Below are 16,128 nucleotides of genomic sequence, written 5' to 3' on the forward strand. Positions count from 1 at the left end.
CCACATCTGGATCTAGGACAAGGCATCTGGTAGAACTTCCCTTAGCCCTCTGGTTGGTGGAGCCATGATGACCAGATTACATGCTGGGAAACAAACCCTAGATCCCATGACACAGATTATGATACCAATATAACTTTGTTTTCATTCCTGATTATAAACACCCTGTGTCAGTCCATTTGGACTGCTGTAACAAAAATACCATAAACTAGGTGGTTTATAAACCACAAACATTCATTACTCACAGTTCTGGAAGCTGAGAAATCCAAGATCAATGTGCTGGCAGATGTGGTGTCTGGTGAGAGCTGGCTTCCTAGATGGCTGGTTGGTTGGTTGGTTTTGGTTTTGTTTTTGTTTTTGCTGTAACCTCACATGGCAGAAGGGGCAAGGGAGCTCTCAGGCTTCTTTTGTAAGGGCACTAATCCTATTTATGAGGGGTCTGCCCTCATGACCTAATTACCTCCCAATGGCTTCACCTCCTAATACCATCACTTTGGGGGTTAAAGTTTCAACATGTTGAATTTGGGGGGATACAAACATTCAGACCATAGCACCCTGACTATAAACAGTAAAGGAAAAGAAAAATAGATTGGCATTTTCTTTCTCAGGATCTTGGGATCTGGGGTAATAGGGAGTCAATCATAGGGCAGTTTCTGCCAGTGAGCTGTTCCCTCTACTCAGACAAAGTCCTTTGTGTTCTTCCCCCTGCCCCCTTCCTTGTGGGACCCTCCTGGAAGGTGAATGTCCTGAATGCTTTATTCATGGCCATGGCGCCTCTTTGAGGAGGCTTCTCGGAGAAACAAAGGGCTCATGGTGGGTTGCTGCTGCTGCCCAGAATTTGTTGGGGAAGCTTCCGTAGGATCCCCCAGACCCCCTGTGGGTGACCACCCCTTTGATGCCACCTGCCTACCAGCCATATCGGCAGAGAGGGGCCAGAACACAATGCAAGATCACATTGCATCTACTTTTTGTTTTTGTTGTTGTTTAGTATTTATTTTATGGAAGTTGTACATGCATGTAATATTAAATAGTCTACGGGATTTATTACCAAAACCAAGAGTCCTTTTCCATGCCTAGCCCATTCTAGCTCCCCAGTAGCAACCACATGCAACAATTTTAACACTTTCTTTTCATATTTACCTTTGTATCTCTGTACATGCTTATATTTTTACTTCTCCATTCTCTGTAAAGACTAAACTGAAAAAAAAAAAATCAAGATTTAACTTTTTTTTTCACAGCACCACCACACCTCCCAGAAGCTCACTTCCTAGCCTCTTTTTCTCTTAAAATAGTTATATCTAATGTTGAATATATCAATAATTAGTGTCTACACAATTACAGCTATGTGAATACTGTTGTTCCTCACTGAACCAGATTGTAGACTCTTATTTTTCCTGTCTTGCACATTTATTTTTTGTTTTCCTAGAAGTTAGTGATCGTTTTATCATTTGCTTAGCTTTATATATAATCATTAATTTAGCTCCAGATATTCCCCCAATAGTTTAAATGTTCTCAGTATTTTCAAATATATTAGATATCTTATCAATTTCAACTTCTTGAAGACATATTTCCCAGGTAGAACATTCTGGCATGTTCTGTGCTGACCTGGTTGCTCTCTTACCCCTAGTACATAATTGTTACCTTGAGAATCTCTCTTCACCATAAGCCCAGAAATTCCTTCTGCTGCTCTCTTTTGAGACTTTACAAATTTGAAAATATTTTTATTCTGCCTTTACACTAAATTGACAGTTTGGTTGAACAAGAGATCTCTCACAATTTTAAAGGGAATTTCTATTGTCTTTTAACTTCCACTGAGGATATTTAGAGATATAAAGCAATTATAATAGTTGATGCTTTATGTGAGAACGGTTTTGTTCTTCTGGAAACTGATGAGCTTTTTTTGTTGTTGTTTTCCCCCCCAGTGTTCTGAAATTTAAGAATGATGTGGTTTGGTATGTGGATCTGCTTTTGGTCACTGAACTTTGTATTCAGTGGACCTTTCAATTTATAAACTCATGTCCAAATTTACTGTAATTTTTATTTATTCTTAATTTTTTTCCCTCAATTTTTTTCCATTCTCTTTCATAACTCTTAATATTGAGCTTCTGGATGGATTCTTTAGTTTTCTTATCTTTCTTTCCTGTTTTCCTCTTCTAATGAATTTCACATTTCTACCATCACAGTTTTAACTCCCCCAAACTATTTCTTATTCTATGAGTATCCCATTTCTATAGCATCCTCTTCTTGTTTTATGGCTATAATAACTTTTCTTTTTACTCAGAGGATATTAAAGTTAGAAATCTTCTTGACTTTTTATAGTTTCCATTTTTTTCCAAGTTGCCTTTGTATTTTCCTATTTGTTCTTTGTCAAGAACTGTGAAGATTCGAAGATTTTACCCCACTTGCAAGCTAGCAAGTCAGCCTGCCACAGTAGCATGGGTGCTGTCAGAATTCATGACACTCCTGGGTCAGACACAAAGGACATTATTACTCATAGAAATACCACAGCCAAGGTGTCAGCATTTGCATCAGTTTCCTGAGCATAATTACTCACAGAGCAATACAAAGAAGCCTGGGTGATGCCTGCACATAGTAGGTTGTGTTTAGGAGAGGAACCTCAAGCTTGGGGAACGCTAATCTTTTATAAAGCACAGTAAATCTTTCTGATTTTTGCTCCAGTATAAGATGCTATATTGGGCAGCAAACAAACCTGCTCTTTGCCTCAGAGGGAGACACTGTATCTTTCAAGGCTATTTGCCATATAAATATCTTTGAAAAGATAGCCTGGAGCAAAAGCACAGTGCCTCTGCTTCAAAAACATGCAAAAATGTGAGAGACTCATAGAAAATTATCTCCCAACATTATTTGTTCTCAGTTTTTCATATTGAACAGTTTCCTCAAGTGTCTATTGATCCTTGGCTAAGTGCTTATATTTAAGGACTGCCTTAATGATGTAAGCTTAGCTGTCTGAGTTTTGAAAGCCCAGTGGAAGAAAGAAGGCTGTGGGGACAGTGCAATAGGAAAGCAAGTTTCAACATATAGGATTTAAGCTTCTAGCTAAGCCTCATTTTTTGGTATAATTTCTTTGCTTTCAACTATGCCTAGTGTCCCTCAGTCCAGAGGCCCTTTGTTTTATGCTCTGTAAGCTGCACTGTTCCATACAGTAGCCACTAGGCTATTATTGAGCATGTAAAATGTGGGTAGTCCAAGTTGAGGTGACCTGTAAGTGTAAAATACTCATCAATTTCAAAGACTTAGTAAAAAAAAAGTGTAATATATCTCATTAATAATTTTTATACTGATGATGTGCTAAAATAATAATATTTTGACTACATTGGGTTAAATAAAATATATTATTAAAATTATGTTTATATTTTTTATTTTATTTTAAAAGAAAGAGGCAAATAGAAAATTCTTAAGTTCATGAACTTCTTTAGCACTTTTTGGTGATATCTAGCTCTTTTGGTGACACATACCTCTTCTAATCAGAGGAAGTCAATTTTCAGATATATTTAAGTCTTTCCCTACAATTATCCAGCAAGTCCTTGTTCTGTCATAGCATTTTTCTCTTTGACCACCCGTATGAAATGTTCTTTGATTTTAGGGACGCTGGTGATTTGATAGAGCTCACACAGATAATCTAGGTAATTTCTCACCAAGAGGTCTATAACCTTAACCACACGAACTCTATTTTCCAGGTAAGGTAGCATATTCACAGGTTCTGGGGATTAGGGCATGGATGTCTTTACGGGCCATTATTCTGTCTACCACACTAGCATTGTGTCCATTCCACAAATGATGAAACTGAGGCACAGAGATATTAAACTCCACATTAAGTTTGTGCAACTAATACGTATTAGAGCTGTTTTGAACCCTAGCTGTTTAGAACCCAAGCCTGTGCTACATCAAGGCCTGGATGACTGGGAGTTAAGAACGAATCAGGAAAATAAAAAGAAGTTAAAAAGTGGCAGAGGCAAAAGTCACCTTTTGGCAGAGGCCTTAAGTATATAAACTACATTCCTGTTGAAGGCTTATCTCTATTATTTTTAAAGACTTAGATAACGAGAACAGAAAAAACATTCTTTTGTTGTTGTTAAGTGGCTTAACTCACGTAGGACCAGTTCATGATGACAAGCATATGGGCTCCAGGAAAACTGATCAGCTGTGGGTCTGTTTGAAATTGGTAAAAAATTCCAGACCTCATTGAACTGGGGATAGAATGATCATGTCACTTTCCTGACTCATCAATTTGATGAAGCCTTTGTTTCAGAGCTGGGAAGAAACTAAGGAAGGATATTTTGGATGTGATGGAAAGAAAACTGGACTGGGAGTCTGGACCTCTGGGTTCTCAACCTGCCATTGACCAGTTGTGTTATCACGAGCAAGCAGCTCCCTTCCACCTCCCTGAAGCCCAGCTTTCCATATGAAAATAAATATATGTTTATACATTTTAAAACTTTTCATTATGAACATTTTTAATCACATGTAGCAATAGGATAGTATGATAAGCACTCATACATTCACCAACCATGTTTAATAGTTGGTAACATTTTTTTCTGTATTTGTTTAACTATATATGTGTATACAGGTGTTTGTGTGTATGTGTGTATATATATATATATATATATATATATATATTTAATTTAAAAAATTGTTTTTACTGAACCACTTAAAAGTAAGTTACAAATGTCATGACATTTCACCCCTAAATATTTTAGCATTCATCACCTAAGATTGAGGACATAACCCAACATAACCATAGTATCATTACCATACCTATGGAAATTAATAATCCTTTTAAGATTATCTAATATCCAATTCATATTCAGATTTTCCCATTGTCCCTGAAATGTTCTTATAGATAATTTTTTAAAACCAGGATTAAACCAAAGTTCATGTTAGTAGGTCTCCTTTGATTTACAACGGGCTTTATGAGTATTATTATTTTCCTGACATACACATTCTAATCACTAACAGTGCTTCACTCTAATAATGATTCTAAATGAGGAAGGACAAGGCCACACTTAGATTATGCAGGGGGCTGTCTTCAGGAGTAGGGGAAAACTGAGATTGGGGCTGCCTAGGACCCAGTCTGGGCTTGGGGCAACTCACCAGAAGCACCACTGGTGCAGGCCAGTCCCAGGTTCCAGAAAGGGACTTAACAAATTTGAGGAGGAAGACACTTCAAAACAAGATACCCTGTGAAGTGTGAGGGCTGGGACAGGGGGTAGAGTAGAACATGTTTTTATATATTAATAAGGAAGCATGTGTGTTATTTTATCACAATTTTGATAATTGAATTTCAGTATAATTGGTGTCCTTTACAATCCAATGTGTGAATTTTAATTTTTTACATTTAAAAGTATTCTTCTGAGAGGGGATCCATACGCTTCACCAGACAGCCCAATACCCCAAAAAGTTTAAAGATCCTGGATTTGGGAGTTTAGCTTCTCTCTGCTGATATGCAGAGGAACTGAAAACACTTCCTACAGGCACAAGTAAGTTCTGCATAGCCAAGATGGCAGGATCTTTCAGGTGCCTGGCAAGCTGTCTACCATAAGGACACGGGATGTGCATGGTTGGCCAGGCTGGCCTGCTAAAGCCCTAATTGGCCTGAGGGAGGAGCAGCTTCTGCAGCAAGCCTGGACTCCTCCAGCACCAGGCACTCCTCCTGCCCACAGTTTTCATCAAACACTGCCCTTCTCTTTTCATCTAGTCTCAGAACTGGCTTTTAATTGGCTGCCAAGTCTGAAGCATGCAGAGCACAGCAGAATGCAATCACTGTGCTGACAGCCCTGTGAGAGTCAGCACAAAGCGCCCATGCACTGGGGGGCAGGAGGCCAGGCTCAGCAGAGGCAGCCAGAGGAGTGAGCTGAATGTGGAGCTCCTGTTGGAAGACCACTGCCTCTCCTCTGGATCCTCAAGAGTCCTGCCTGGAGGAGAATGGCCCCAGGGCAGCCTGTGAGCCTTTCGTTGAGTGGTACGAGGCTCCAGGACCTCCATTTCCAAGATAAGAGCTTGTCCCTGCTCTTAGAGGTCCTAGGTAACAAAGCTAGAAGAAAGCTAGAGAATGGTGGCGACCCTCTGGTCTCAGTCTCATTTTAGTGCTGTGGACATGAGACCAAGAAAGGTGAAATGTCTTCTCAGAATCACGAGATTCATCTACCAAGAGGCAGGTCAAAATTTTGGTGACTTGACAGCTATAGTTCTAAGACCTGGCAGGGAGCTGGACACATAAAAATGTGTTGAAGGGACAAGTGAGCACAACCCAATCTGGGTGTTCTTTCTATCCCATCAAACCTTTATACACCCTCACTCAAGAGAATGGAAAAAACAGTGGGTCTGGGTGAACTTCTTCATTTTAATTTTCTCTTTACCAAAACAAATGGCAAATCATCCTCTTATCTCTCTTCCTTCTCTCTTCATTCCAAAATCTAAAACACGCCCACGATTTGGCAAGCTCCTAGGTCACAAGGGTGTGTTTTGTTGTATGTTTGATAATCCTAGGGTCATCATTGCTTCAGCTTTAAAACAAAGCTGTGCTTTAGGCTGATATAACACACCTGGCCTGGGGTCAGCAGAAAGGAAGTGGGAGGGATAGTGCTAGGAACTCTCTGTGACCCTGGATGAGGTGGGAGGGAGGGAGGAGGAAGACCCCTGCACAGAGGTCAGCGTTGAGTCTAAGGGTGTCTGAGGAGACCTGGGCTGTCGGCTCACGCCTGTGTCTCCGCTGCCTACAGCCGCCATACATGCAGCACACATATTAGGTGGTCGGTAGAGTTTTTTTTGGCTTGTTAACTGACCGACAGATGAGTGAAAGCACCTATAAACTAAGCCTTGGTGGCCTGCACAGCCTCCTCTGTCTTCTCTCTGCAGGTGAGATGAACACCAAGAGCTAAGGTCCTAACTGGTCCATGCCAGGGCTAGATCTCAAATGTGCCTTCCTGGGCTTCCAGTAATGAGAGATAGGAGCCCAGGTTGGGTTCTGGATTGCACATGTGTATGCACCTTGCCAGTATGTACCTCTCTAGTCATCTAACAGGAGCTGGTGCACATCCATCAAGGGCTGACAGCCAAAGCTGAAGGAATTTATCTTCTCTATCTCCATTACAGACAGCATGGATGAGGTCTTGGTGTTAGAGGGTCACAGCTTTCAAAAGTTGTCTCTGGCCTAAGGTTTTTCAAGGAGGTATACCTCACTGACAACAAAAAAATTTTTAAATATATAATGTATGTATAATACTATATATGTATGTATACTACTGTATATAAAATATATTTTCTGGAAATAGTCCATGAAAATCAAATAAAAATCAAACAGAAAAACAAGTATATTCTGTTTTAGCTTATTTGCTTTTTTCAGTCTTCTTCAAATACTTGGATGCATGCTAAGTTGGTGAGTTCATGAACTGGACACTGTTTGTGTTTTGAACTTTTATAAAATCCTTAGGAGATTATAACAGAAAAAGGAATTTTTTTTCCTTTGTGTGACATATTTGAAAGGAAAGGAAAAACAGGAGGCAAATGTCTCTAAATAGTTAAAGGTAATGTGATTTGAGCAATTTAGGTAAATAAATAATTTGACACCCTACTATATACTTAGCACTGAGCAATGCCTTAGAGAGTCAGGAATGAACACAATAAATCCCCATAGATAAGGCTTGGGATACCTATAATCTTTATATACACAATGGATAGAATGTCTGCACAAATAGTGATAATGCATGCCGAAAGTGCAAGATGCAACAAAAGACTCCAAGCAAAATATTTGGAGTGATAAAGACTATTTTTGGTGGAATGAGAGGGTTTAAGAGTGAATGAGAAATGAGATGGAGCAGATAGTGAATGCAGGAATGTAAAGTTAAGAAAGTGAGACAGTAATGAAATGAATGGCATGGGCAAAGAAAGAATTATTTTTCTCTAAATGGGAAGTATGGAACTCAGATCTACCAACTAAAATTCAACTATTCAGCCTCTCTGTCTCTCTGCCTCTATCTCTAACTCAACAGGCTCCAGAGATACAAGAAGTTGTAGAATCAAGTGCACAAAGTTGAGTAGGGAGAGCGGAGAGGGTTAACATTGCCAATGACGACCAGCTTTTACTCAGAGACCTGAGAAAGGAAGGTTAAGGGGTCCTATGGCTTAATTCCTTCCCACCTTAGAACCTCTCTTTACTTTTCTTCCTAAGTGATTTTCCGTGTTCGTGCTTCCTTAATGATAGTGAGAGATGTCAACATGAAATAGGGCAAGAGAACGTATCTGAGTGCTGTGTTATTGTGTTTTAACTAGGCACTTAAATATATCCACAAATCAACCTCTGCTCAGAAGAATGGCGATGTGAAAGGTATTGTCAGCGTCCTTGGTCTCTTAACCCCCTTCTTTAAAATGACTCTCCAGTTCTCTGCAGTTTGCACTTTCTCTTGGCAATTTTTCCTCAATAGTATCTTTCCTGTTTTCTCTCTAGCCATTATGTTATCTGTTTTACTGATGAATACTATTTCCTCCCTATCCACACATTAGCTTACTTCAGCTTTATTTTGTTCTTTCCTGACTATTGCCTTTTTACAAACTTTCCACATATGTCCCCTATGGCACTTTTCCAGCCATTTTCCTTCTTAACTCCTATTTTCTGCAGAGTTAATAAAAATGTATATGTATTATCTATCTATCTATCTATCTATCTATCTATCTATCTATCTATCTATCCCTCTTCCCAAGGGCAAGCTTCACAGGAAATACCTCAGAGGGCCCATTGGTAAAATTCTACATTGTAACCTGGCCCCAAATGTTTGTTTAAGTATTGCCCTTCTGATAGCAGATTCTATTTCAAGCCATTGGAGCAACGTCCTGAGAATGGAACAAGTGTCCCTCTCTCCCTGTCCTGCTTTCTTGTCAAGTGAGATACTGTGTGTAAAAAGGCTTTGAAAACTTAAAAGCATGTGCTGTGGTGGTTGTCATTGCTGTTATTACAGTTTGCCCTTGACTTCGTTGAACAAGAATTTATTGAGCATGTGTCAGGTATTGGAGATAAAATGTGAACAAATAGCATAGTCCAGAATGCAAATAGTGAGAACAAAAAAAAAAAAAAAAAAAAAGAAAAAAAGGAAAATTACATGGTTCCTAGCCTCATAGGTCTTATAGTCTAAAGCAGAATATGGGTGTCATTCAAATAATTATGTGACTAGGTATAAAATTAATACTGGGCTTGGTGCTATGAAGAAAAGGTTTATCATACCATGTAGTAAGGGGCAGGCCCCTGATCTAGCCTTGGGAGGAGTTGGAGTCATCTGTTGCATCTGGGAATTGGAGGATGAGTAGGAGCTAACTGCCAGTGCAGATGATGCAAAAGCACCCCCAGGCATAACACTCCTCAAGGTGGAAAGCAGCAGGGTTAGTTGTTCCAGGAACTGGAGGAAGGTCAGTGTGATTAGGTTGGAGAAGGGAGGAGGCTGGGATGAAGGAGGGATGTGGTCTGTGATGTGGCTGGAGAAACAAAATGGTTGAGCCAATTTCATGAGGAACAATAAGAGTTTTTAGCTCAATTCAGAGAGCTATGGGAAGACAGCAAAGCATTTAAATAGAAAGGAGTTCCATTAAAAATCTCACTCTCTAGATACAGTAGAGAATGGATTGTGTTGTAGGGAAGAGCAGGGAAGAGTTACTCCAAGGAGTCCAGGGGGCTAGTATAGGTGAGAGGAATGATGGCGATTTAAGCTTAGGTAGTGGGAGCAAAGTAGGAAAGAAGTGAGGCAGTCAAGAAATACTTAGGATGTAAAATTGTCAGAATGAACATCTTTCCCCACTCCCCAACACAGCCTAGGAGTGTGAATGTACAGGGGTTTCTGAGGAGCTCTGTTTCACAATGACTGAGAAGTCCATGGATGCTCTCTCCAAAGATGCTAGAGGACAGGATCCCTGAACTTCAGAAATGAGGAAGGCTCCATTCAACTATGGATCAGCAGCCTGATGGGCAAGACCTCCCAAAACACAGGGCTGTGATGGATGCTCTGGTCTAGTCAGTCCACAGACACCATGTGAGCCTTTTCCTCAGTCCACAGGTCCTGGCCCCACTACAGCCACTGAAGGATCCCAAGACCAGGTCTCATGGTGAACACTCAGCAAACTCCTTGTCCCTTCTCCTTCCTCAGAGTCCTGATCCCTCCTCTGTTTTGGCCTAAGACACAAATCTTTTGTAGGACAAGAGCTTGATTGCTTCTCTACTAGGGCAAAATACAAAAAAGCAGGTTGTTGCTGGGGGGTACAACAGATCCCAGTACAAACCTGGAGGTTTCTCTTTCTGAACTCTAAAAGGTAATTTTTTTTTGGACAATAGAATGTGATTACCTTTAAGGAGGTTCTCACCTGAAAATGTAGCAGTTCTGTTTAGGACCCTGTCTTTGTGGCTAGAGATGGAAAAAATAGCTTCAGTCACTCTCTCAATGCTGTTTGAAGATCCTCTGAACCTCTCTTTCTACAGTTCAAAACAAAAACTGTAAGTTTAGTCTTCGACAAGGTATTCTGCTACATCTGCTACATTGTCAGTGATGCTTACACTGTGGAGAAGGTATCTAGTTGTCCTCCAAAATCCAGTCTCCTCCTCTACCTAGTCATATGACCAGACTAAATTCCCAGCCTTCCTTGTTGTGTGTGGCCCAAGGACTAAGTTCTCTCCAACGAATGTGAGTCACATGCTCCAGGCCTGATCCACCAAACCCTCCCACTATTGGCTGATGGGGCAGTTGACACTCAAGGTGACTTTGGAATCCACATGCTGAGGATAGAAAAGAAGCCATCAGCCTGGGCCCTGAATGATTATGGAAGATAATGGCTCTCCCAGCCAGAACACATCATGACTGTTAGAAAGACAGGAGAAAGAAATAAGCTTCTTTTCTTCAAGCTACTAAAGTTCTGAAGTATAGCAAGTAAACAGACCATTTTAATAACCTGAGGTGACTCATCCACCAAACAATGAGTTTCTTGAGGGCAAGGACTACACTACACTTGATTCTTCACTGACTCTATTGTCCCTAGCACAGTTCTTGACATTTAGGAAGCTTTCAATAGATATATTTCAAGTAAGTGGTATTGCTTAGGAAACATTATGCAACGGGCTTGCAAATTTGCTCACATGGTAACTCAGATGTACAGAGAGATGTACTTCTAGATGTGGTTTTCCTCATGATGGTTTTCCTGCTTGGTGGCTAGGGTATAAGAAAAAAGGTAACTAAATGTCCCATCCAGTTAAACTTTGATCTACTGTCATACTTAAATAGCTTCATTCAGTTATTTTATACTTTGGAGATAATTGCTCTTATTTATTCTCACTTGACTTTCTCCAAGATGGCATCTATTGTGTAAGAGGGAAAACACTTGAGTAAAAGGGCCTCAGACCTGTCTGATGTCTTCCCAATCCTAGGTGGCCTCTGCTGGTGGAGGATCCAATATGTGGTGTGCTGCTGCTGAATTCTTTCTCAGTTTAGTCAGAGTCCTGTGTGCACTTCTTGGTGACTTGACTCCCCTCACTTTCTGCAGGGTATAGTTATCTGAGTCTGTCCTGTCCTAGAACTCTGGTCCAGGTTGTCCTTCTCCAGCTTATACTCTGAGATTTCCTCTCCTTGGCCATGGTGGCCCCAAGGGTGACCCCCTGGCTCTCTCTTTGGTGTTCATGCCATACAGGAATCAGGGGAGACTTAGGAGTACAGTATAGATTCTCCATCCAAATGCTGACCTTTTTACTCAGCTGTGCTGTCCCTTGTTACATAGAGTCCACGCACAGGGGCCTCTTGTAGGTTCATAACAGGAAATGATACCAAAGCCCAGAAAAAGGAATTCAGGACCAGCATGTCTGACAGTTTTCCTCTCCTGCCTTTGTCTTCCTTCTTCTACAGTAACCTAGGGCCAAAAAGGCTAGACTTTTTCTCCTTTCTGGATGTCAAATCCTCTATCTACCTAGCAAACAAGCCTCAAGGGCTGGCCATCACAGCAGAAAGCTTGTCTGATCCTAGAGCTTTTTCCTTCGTGGAGAGACACATGCTCCAGATGTGGTTTTTGCTATATGAAATGGGAGATAAAAGATTTGAGAAATCCTTTCTCTGTCATAAATCTGAATTTCAAGTCTTTTTAGAAAATTATTCAGATGCTAACAAATTTGCAAATGTTGATGAAACTCAGGGGAGTAAATCTTTTGAAAGATGTAATTCCAAGTCATGTTCATGCTCCCCACATTCTTTTTATAACAAGTCGCCTCAAATACTCAAATCAGTCTCTAGGACACAGATAACTTGGTCTGATCAGAGAATCACACACTAGGAAATACCAAAAAACGGAAAACTTCCATTTAAATTATATCTTATTCCAACTCCATTTGGGGCTTAGAAAAATCTGAAATGTTGACTTGTAAAAATCAGATGCTTAGAAGGTGGGAGGATCATGATTTCATCTACCACCAACATCTTTATCAGCGGTGATATTGACATAGGTGTCTTGCTTAATAACAGTTGTCTCTCTTAAACTATAGAGAATGCAATTCTTTTTACAAAGGAACCCCATTGGCTCTGACTTCTTCCCAAGTTTGAACAGTGGATGCCATGGAAATGAATTCAGAGCACAGACAAGAAGCAGCTAGTTAGTTCTCCCCAGTCATCTAGGAGCTTATTAAACTAAAGACAACTTAAATAATCATGTGATTTGTTTAACTTTCTCCTTTCAAAAAGGGGATTACATTAAACACAGTTATTCAGGTCAGATGATCTACAGCAGATATCTTAAAGAAAGATTGGGAGACTAAAGCCTAATAAAGATATTAGTGTCTGTAATTCATTCTGACATCACAACAAAAAAAGAGCTTTTTTTTTTTAATTTGAAGTATGTAATGTGGAATCTTCATAATAACCCAGTGAGGTAGTCACAATTATTATTTAACTTTTCCAGGTGAGGAAGCTGAGGCTTGGAGAAGTTAAGTGGCTTAGTCAAGGTCCACAGGGAGGAAGCAAGTAATAAATGGAGCCAGGACTTGAGCCGAAGACCTCTGCCTCTCGGGGCTCTTTTCACTTCACTCACTGTTACACCATCAGTCCTCATGTCTGAATGTCATTCCTTCTGATTTCCAACATCTGGCATGTCTTTTTTCTCTTTAAGAACGTCATGGCATGTTAACTGACCAGAGCCCCCAGAAATGGATAGTGATGCTGTGCAGACTTCCATGATGTAGGAATTGGCTTATTAGTAATTTAAATCAGACTATAAAATAATCCTTCTCCTACTCTGTTACTTTAAGCCATCTGCTTTGTGATGATCAGAGTTTTAGCCTAATGAAAGAAAAAGTTGAATGAGAAGTCTTTTTGTTTTGTTTTGTTTTGTTTTGTTTTGTTTTTGATGATAACTAAATGCAAGGGGCATAGCTGGGAGACTTTTGCCACAAACTTCAAATGGGTCACCTGCCTCATTTGTATGCAGAGCAGACAAGTCTTATCTTTCTGAGATTTTTTTGAGAGAACAAGGCAATGGGAATGTGAGAGCTTTCTTCCCTCTGGGCTCCATAGCTCTTCCAAGCCAACAATACAGGAGCAAGAAAATATAACAGAAAACTCACTTTTTTATTAACCAATCTGTCTGGGTTCTGTTTCTTTTTCTACATGAAAGTTTGTAACAGTTTTTACAATGTAAACTGTCCAAAACCACAGACCAATTTAAAAAAAAAAAAAGAGGAGAAAGAGGAAGGAAGAGAAAGAGATGTATTTCTGTCTTTAAACACTCTGAAAAACCTTTGTAGAATGACAGACTCTTCAGACTCTGAGCCTGGTCCTTCCTGCTCACATTTTTGCTGATCTAGGGCGACTATGTCTTACTCTCACCTTTCATTTTCCTCTTCTTCTTCTTTGTCCAGACAGAACATCCATTAGTACCCCTGGTGTGTGTAATCTAAGCAATAATTCATTTCTTTATTAATTTAAAACATAACTACTCATTCATGTCTTCATTATGTGAAACATTGATCTAGAATTGATCAAATTCAGCTGACCATATGTGAAAGTTCATCAATAAACTTGAACAGTATCTGACCAGAGCTATTTCTTCTATGCTCCTGCATCAGGTCTGAGAGTCTCTCTCTCACTGAAATTTCTTAGCATTACTCCATGGACATGTTCCAATTAGCATGGCTTATTAGAAGCCTTAGCAAAACGTTTAGACATTTCACTGAAGCTTATGTATTATTTCACACATTAGCAGAGATTAGCTTCAGCAATCACAATTCCCATTTGCTACAGAAGCCTGGCAGTTAATGCTTAAAACAGGCTGAGCATAGGACAAAAGGTGCAAAGGTGTTTTAAAAGAAAATATAAATTTAGTCAAAATACAGTTGTCAAACCAAACATGTCTGTTGGTCTCAGACATCTCCCTGACTTCCATTTTGTAATCCTTGGTTTTTGTGTTTTATTAGGAGGACAATTGATTAATTATGAAACTAGAGATCAGCTTTCCACTGGGATGGGACCCAAAACTAATTGGTATTGAAGAGGGAAGGCAGTCAGGACCATGGGCCGTTAGTTGTCAGCCACCATATGGGTCTAGGGGTACTGGGGGGTTGAGCAGGAGGGCTTGCTTAAGGCACAAGAAGGGCGCCTGCAAAGGGAGGGAGAGCTGTTTCACAGTTCTTTCTAGGATTAGCCTATTTCCTGTCTCCAGTCTTTGTCCTCAATATTGGTTGAGAACCAAAAAGCAAAATGTTCACAATCCCCTGTACCTGACACATCTATATGACTTATGAGAATATCACCACAAAGATGAAGAAACTACTTTCCTTCCGCAAACTGATAAAAAAGCCACAGGATCTGCCTCTTACTGGCAAAGATGAAGAATCTTTCCTCTCAGCAACTCAGTCCTTTTCCCCTTGAGGAGCCTTCAGGAGTTAAAATTCAGATGAGGACAACAGATACCCTCCACTGCCACCGGTGCCAGAGTGGCACTTCTAGGGCATGTCTTTCATCACCATCACAAATTTCAGCAGGAGCTGGCAGGCAACAGCTTAGAGAATCTGCGTAATCAAGAAAACACTCTGTCACAAGTTGGAATTCAGAAGTCACATTGGTATTATTCTTGCTTTCAAAGAAGATTATGAGATCAAAGATTAAGAGTGTGGCTTTCCTAACTCCTGGTCATAAGAGAACCTCTGTGATTAAACTCTACATTAGGAAACAGGTGTAGAGAAATGGAGCTATTCTCTCTCAGAATGGAATCTCTGAGAAGGACATCAATATACATGGTGATTTGGGAGGAAAGAATTTATATGCTGTTTACAGTGTTTAGGCCCAATAAGGTGGATTAAATTTTTATAGATGCTATTATAATTCTCTAATCGTTACTTTGGATAGTAGGGGAGTAGAATCATTCCTAGTTTAGGAATTTAAAAAAATCTATTATTTAAAGGGTATTGGTCACCTTGGACTGCTCTAACAACTGGGTACTTAAAAAAACAGAAATTTATTTTCTCAGAATTATGGAGGCTGAAATTCTGAGATCAAGGTGCCAGTATGGTCAAGTTCTTTTTTTTTTTTCTGTTTTTGAATTTTTTTGTTGTTGTTGAAGTACATCCAGTTACAATGTGTCAGTTTCTGGTGAACAGCACAATGTACCAGTCATGCATATACATACATATATTTGTTTCATTTTTTTTTCATTAAAAGTTATTATAAGATATTGAATATAGTTCCCTCAAGCATGGTCAAGTTCTGGTGATAGTTCTTGTCTTGCAGATGGCCACCTTCTTACTGTGTCCTCACATGACAGAGAGAGAGAGAAAGTTCTCTGAAGAGCACTAGTTCCATCAGACCAGAACCCCACCCTCATGATCTCATCTAACCCTAATTACCTCTCAAAGGCCCCATCTCTAAATACCACCCCACTGGGGATTAGGGATTCAACATATGAATTTTACAGAGACACAAATATTCACTCCGTAATATATAGCAACATAATACTCAAACATTTGGCCATATGGAATAGTGATAAAAAAATGTGAATACCTGTAGTCTTTAGAACCAAGAATTTTTACTAATGTGTGCCTCACTATTTTGTGACTCTAAAATCTACAACTCTATTACCTAGAGACATGTTCAGACTTCACACACCTAA

At 39.8% G+C, this 16,128-nt stretch overlaps 1 protein-coding gene and 1 long non-coding RNA gene across 2 annotated transcripts in view; one reads left to right on the top strand and one right to left on the bottom strand.

Moving 5' to 3' along the window:
• Positions 1 to 15,524, bottom strand: part of LOC116661010 — a 130,553-nt gene extending 115,029 nt beyond the window's left edge. The window contains exons 1-2 of the long non-coding RNA XR_004316777.1: positions 14,840 to 15,524; positions 1,138 to 1,194 (exon numbers count right to left, since the gene is read on the bottom strand). This is a non-coding gene — a long non-coding RNA (uncharacterized LOC116661010). The remainder of the gene's footprint in view (positions 1 to 1,137; positions 1,195 to 14,839) is intronic.
• The window catches only part of SNX18 (sorting nexin 18), a 233,651-nt gene that overhangs the window by 145,983 nt on the left and 71,540 nt on the right, over positions 1 to 16,128 (top strand). The window lies entirely within an intron of this gene.

Source organism: Camelus ferus, chromosome 3, assembly GCF_009834535.1.
Source record: "Camelus ferus isolate YT-003-E chromosome 3, BCGSAC_Cfer_1.0, whole genome shotgun sequence".
Taxonomy (NCBI): Eukaryota; Metazoa; Chordata; class Mammalia; order Artiodactyla; family Camelidae; genus Camelus; species Camelus ferus.